The following is a 6529-nucleotide window of genomic DNA, read 5'->3' as shown; positions in this document are numbered from 1 at the left end:
TTTTGAGAATATCAACTGGAAATTGATTTGGACTTGTTGCTACCCCACTGAAATGATGATTCAAGTAGACACTGTAAGAACTACGAACACACAAAACAAAAACCGAAACAAACAATACATAAACCAAATACGAAACCAGACATTACATTACGCATCATACAATGCACAAAATCATTATTACCCTTTTCAGTGAGATGCACACACACCCAAATGGCGGAAATGGGTCGCGATTTATACAGTCCGATTTGCGCGTTAAGTTCATTTTAAAATAAAAGTCCTTTAGCTGCTCCGTATAAAAGGGTCAATGCAACGCAATGCAGACTTCATATATTCGGTTTAACAAATTGGCAGTCCTTTACACTCCCACCAAATCATGAGTCACAATACACAAATGATTTAAAAAATACCATGACCCACAATACAATGCATATAAAAATACATAGTTAAGAAAACAACAAAGAAAAAAAGGAATTAACAAGCCTCCAACAGTAAAACCAACTTCTGGACTGGACGTTCAATTACGGAAAGCTTACTAAGACTCTCCAGATTTCCCCCAAATTTTTATCACCAAGATGAACCTGAACTCTCCTCACAAGCCCATCTGAATCTATGGTAGTTTCTACAACCCTACCTAAAGACCATTTATGCCTGGGTAGATCATTGTCCTTGATGATCACTATATCCCCTACTAACGGATTTCTCCTAGGGGTATGCCAGCGCTGTCTAACAGCAATATTAGAAAGATATTCTTTGCACCAGCTACTCCAAAATTGTTCAGCAAGATATTAGACATGGCGCCATCTTTTCCTGGCATATAGATATCTAGTGAACTTGCCTGGAGGGGGTAAAGCAATAGTGGATTTCATTGTAAGAAAATGATTTGGCGTTATTGGTTCAAGACTATTTGGATCACTTAAATTGTCGAGTGAGTAGACGACTGTTTACAATTGACATTGCTTCATAAAAGAATGCTCTTAGAGAGGAATCATCAATTCGTTCTGAAGCCATCAAAAGTGTAGACTGAAGAACACTTCTAACAGTCCTAATCTGTCGTTCCCATACACCTCCTGTATGACTTGCACCTGGTGCGTTCAAGACAAAGTCACACTGATTATCAGCTAAGAAATAATTCAGCTTCTCAATGTCAAGTTCCTTGAGGGCTTTAGTTAACTCATTCTTTGCACCCATGTCAAAGTCCCACTAGACGTACCATCTAGAGTTCTTCATACAATGAATGGAGGACGCTGAATGCCGGCTTTTCTTTTTATTTCGTTTTTCCCAAGCCAATGAAGTGCAGAGTGCTCACAGGTGCAAAACATAGAAATAATTCCATAGGGGAAAATCTCTTAAGGGTACCAATAAAAATCCTACTTCAAAGTACAAAAACAAACAAATAAACAAACAAACAAACAAACAAACCAAAACAAACAACTTTGGTTCAGGTTTAACAATGATTCAATCAGAGGACTCCTCAATAGCTACTGCACCCCAGCTAAAGACTCCCTGACTGCTTCATTACATGAGAATTTATACACTTGGGTTCAACCATTTCCCAGAAGCCGTAATATCACATGACAATAATATGAAGTATTAACACATAAAAGGATTAAACATCGAATAACACTATTTCCTTCAATACACCAAATATCAATAGCACAATATACCATAACTTCAATTTAGCAATAATTATAGAAAGTCAAATACAAGAACTCATAAAACAGTTTCCACCCCTTTCCACTTGGTATCTCCCACTCCCCATGATGCAACACAGGAAAGGTATAAAAAGGCTGACAAAAGTCCGTTCGGGTCTTTTACTCAGTTCAAGATGGCCACCACTATGTATGCTGATCCAGGTAATAGCCAACAGTTTATAAGAAAAGCTTAAATGTCCACTGGTTTTAGTGCCCAGGTGTGTAAATGTGTATGTGTATGTGTATGTATGTGTGTGTGGGTGTCATCCATCTCTCCACCTTGCTGACACATCAAGGTAAATAAAGAGTCTTAAAACCCAAGTATGTGTTTATGTCTTAATACAAAAAAGGGCTAGGCAGAGGGAACAGAGGGCAGCACTGTGACAACCCACAAAGTTACTTCCTTGATCAGATTTAATCTGCCGAACTGCTCCACGTAAGGCAATAAAGCAACATAAGCCATTAACGAAAGAATCTGTTAACAAAGAATCAAGCATCTCAATGTGAATGGCACGGGAAAGAAAGACAGGTAAAGATCAATCCATATCTTTTATACACCTTTCGTCCTGGTTTCACAGAAAATGGACCGAAACAGCCCATACCACGGTAAGTGAACGGGGGCGAGGGATTCACTCTCTCTGAAGGCAAGTAAGCCATCCTTTGCTCTTCCACTGGTCACCTATGTTTTCTACAGGTGACACAATTACGCACATAAGATGCTGCAGCACGATTAATGCCAGGGATCCAAAAACCCATTGAACAGATTTCATTGATGGTAAACCCTTTACCTTGATGCTTAACTCTTTCATGGCAATCAGCTATGATCAACCTTGTAATATGATGGTTTTTGGGAATAATTCCGGGATGTTTAAGTGAATGGCAAAGAGAAGAGTTACCAAGTTGTCCTCCAACCTGAAGCACACCGTCAGTCAAGAAATGACAAGAAAAGGCTGTGCAATTCATTGTGAGATGACAACTGGGCACCTTTACTTAACACTTTCAGTTCGGTGTGAAACACATGGTTTTGTAGAAGTTAACTATTAGGCACTCTGCCCTTTCTCTCTCCTCAACTGTAGAAAGACTGATTGATTTATCCTTGTTAATTCGTCGTTGAATGTGTGCAATTGCTCTGACCACATGAGACCAAGATGAAAACTTGCACAGGCGATTTACAATAGTTCCCTGCTCCACTGCCTTTGTGTTAAATGTATGGCCTCATAACTTCTGACTTCAGAATCACTTCGTTCTAATTCTGGAACTTCACTAGATGGGAGGGCAATTTCCTTATTCCACAAGAACCCTGGCACCGTGAACCAGTTAGACGAGATCAGTTCATCCACGATGAGACCTCTTGAGACATCTTTTGTTGGAACATATCTCCATTGCTGCGGCACAGTGCTTAAATGAATCTTTTGTACTCTGTTAGCAACAAACGTGTGGAATCGTTTGGCCTCATTATTGATGTATCCCAGAACAACCTTAGAGTCGGTCCAGAAAAATTCGGTAATGTCTGTATATCGAAGCTCTTCTTTGAGGATTCTACTGACACTTACTGAAACAACTGCAGCTGTTAACTCCAACCTCGGAATAGTTGTAATCTTTATCGGGGACACACGAGACTTTGCCATTGCAAGAGCAACATGAACATCTTCTCTTTCATTTTTTTATCTCAGATATGAGCACTGCCCGTACCCACTAGAACTAGCATCCGAAAAATGATGCAGCTCCACTTCTTTCACCCTTCCAAACGCAGAAGGAACATATGTGTGGAGAAGAGTAACTTTCAAGTTGTTCAGATCCCTTTTCCAGCACTCCCACCTTGGCTGCAACTCATAACTCAGTGTGTCATCCTAACCTGCACCCTGTCTACATACTTCCTGAAGTATCTTCTTTCCACGAAGGATGAATGGAGCTAAAAAACCTAATGGGTCATACAATGATGCAATCGTAGACAAGATTCCACGTCGATTTGCTGGCTGCTCCTTGAGACAAACATCAAACTTAAAACAGTCAAGTTTCACATTCCACTGAATTCCCAGTGTTCACTCTATCAAGGAATCGTCAAACGAAAGATCAGGTTCTTTTATATCATTAGCACGTTCTGAAGGAGGGATACTTTCCAAGACAGCTTTATCATTACACACAAATTTGTGAAGTCTAAGACCACCAATATCACAAAGTTCTCGAGCTTCTCGAGCAAGCTGAATTGCATCCTCTGTTGTCTGTACACTTGTAACACCATCATCTACATAACAGTTATTCATTACAAAGTCAAAGCCCAAAGGATACTGATCTTTATTGATGAATGAAGGATTTAGAAGGGTACAACTGATGGACACTTCGGGCTCCCATGATCCTTTGCGCAGATTCTTTGCATGATGACGGTGGCTCCGTGTGGGCACGTGATGATGACGCAGAAGGGCACTTCAAGAAACAGTTGTTTGGTCCCCTACACCCTTCAAACCTTCGAAGCTCTCACTCCGGAGGGTAAACCCTTTGAAGGGATTAGGGATGAGCCCTTCCGAATGGAATGCAAGGCATATCAATCAGAACACAGTTCATGCACATAGCTCTCTTCTAACGAGCTGTTTATCTGAATCAGGTGTGTTAAACAAGACAGACATGCAAAATATGCAGAGCGGGGAGGCGCGAGGACTAGAATTGAAAACCACTGACATAGAGCTTGCATCCGCTCTCTACCCCCTGCATGTTCAACAGCGACCACACCCCATTTTGCAGCCAATCACAGGCCTAAACATTCAACAGCACATTACAGTTTACTATCAGCTGAAGTTGGAAATTTCCTAAAACTAACAAAGCATTCTTGTAATCTAAACAGCAAAAACACTTGCTCTTTTTTGTGAACAAACGCCAATGAGCACTAGATGTATGTGTGTTAAGAACTGTTAATAAATTAGCTATGTGACATGTTCAAAGAAGCCTGGCTTCATATTGCTACCTGAAATACAACAGAGTAACTGTCTATGTTTTTATTAACAAGACTGCGCAATGATAGAGGAGAGGTCAGAAAAAAGATGGGACTAAATTAATTTGTGTATAAAGTTGCATATATACAGTGGGTACGGAAAGTATTCAGACCCCCTTAAATTTTTCACTCTTTGTTATATTTCAGCCATTTGCTAAAATCATTTAAGTAAAAATTTTTTTCCTCATTAATGTACACACAGCACCCCATATTGACAGAAAAACACAGAATTGTTGACATTTTTGCAGATTTATTAAAAAAGAAAAACTGAAATATCACATGGTCCTAAGTATTCAGGCCCTTTGCTCAGTATTTAGTAGAAGCACCCTTTTGATCTAATACAGCCATGAGTCTTTTTGGGAAAGATGCAACAAGTTTTTCATACCTGGATTTGGGGATCCTCTGCCATTCCTCCTTGCAGATCCTCTCCAGTTCTGTCTGGTTGGATGGTAAACGTTGGTGGACAGCCATTTTTAGGTCTCTCCAGAGATGCTCAATTGGGTTTAAGTCAGGGCTCGGGCTGGGCCATTCAAGAACAGTCACAGAGTTGTTCTGAAGCCACTCCTTCGTTATTTTAGCTGTGCGCTTAAGGTCATTGTCTTGTTGGAAGGTAAACCTTCAGCCCAGTCGGAGGTCCTGAGCACTCTGGAGAAGGTTTTCGTCCAGGATATCCCTGTACTTGGCCGCATTCATCTTTCCCTCAATTGCAACCAGTCGTCCTGTCCCTGCAGCTGAAAAACACCCCCACAGCAGGGTGCTGCCACCACCATGCTTCACTGTTGGGACAGGTGATGAGCAGTGCCTGGTTTTCTCCACACATACCACTTAGAATTAAGGCCAAAAAGTTCTATCTTGGCCTCATCCGACCAGAGAATCTTATTTCTCACCATCTCACAACTCCATGCGGGCTTTCATGTGTCTTGCACTGAGGAGAGGCTTCCGTCGGGCCACTCTGCCATAAAGCCCCAACTGGTGGAGGGCTGCAGGGATGGTTGACTTTCTACAACTTTCTCCCATCTCCCGACTGCATCTCTGGAGCTCAGCCACACTGATCTTTGGGTTCTTCTTTACCTCTCTCACCAAGGCTCTTCTCCCCCGATAGCTCAGTTTGGCCAGACGGCCAGCTCTAGGAAGGGTTCTGGTCATCCCAAACGTCTTCCATTTAAGGAATGGAGGCCACTGTGCTCTTGGGAACCTTAAGTGCAGCAGAAATTTTTTTGTAACCTTGGCCAGATCTGTGCCTTGCCACAATTCTGTCTCTGAGCTCTTCAGGCAGTTCCTTTGACCTCATAATTCTCATTTGCTCTGACATGCACTGTGAGCGGTAAGGTCTTATATAGACAGGTGTGTGGCTTTCCAAATCAAGTCCAATCAGTATAATCAAACAAAGCTGGACTCAAATGAAGGTGTAGAACCATCTCAAGGATGATCAGAAGAAATGGACAGCACCGGAGTTAAATATATGAGTGTCACAGCAAAGGGTCTGAATACTTAGGACCATGTGATATTTCAGTTTTTCTTTAATAAATCTGCAAAAATGTCAACAATTCTGTGTTTTTCTGTCAATATGGGGTGATGTGTGTACATTAATGAGGAAAAAAATGAACTTAAATGATTTTAGCAAATGGCTACAATATAACAAAGAGTGAAAAATTTAAGGGGGTCTCAATACTTTCCGTACCCACTGTACATACACTATCATTCAACAAAATTAAATATATATATATACATACACTACCATTCAACAAAATTTAAAATATATATATACATACACTACCATTCAAAAGTTTGGGGTCGGGTCGGCAAGATTTTTTAAAATGTTTTTTTTATGCTCACCAAGGCTGCATTTATT

The sequence above is a fragment of the Sinocyclocheilus grahami genome, unplaced genomic scaffold (genome assembly GCF_001515645.1).
Source record: "Sinocyclocheilus grahami isolate Dianchi unplaced genomic scaffold, SAMN03320097.WGS_v1.1 scaffold1652.1, whole genome shotgun sequence".
NCBI lineage: Eukaryota > Metazoa > Chordata > Actinopteri > Cypriniformes > Cyprinidae > Sinocyclocheilus > Sinocyclocheilus grahami.
The sequence above is the reverse complement of the archived record's forward strand: the minus strand, read 5'-3'. Positions refer to the sequence as shown.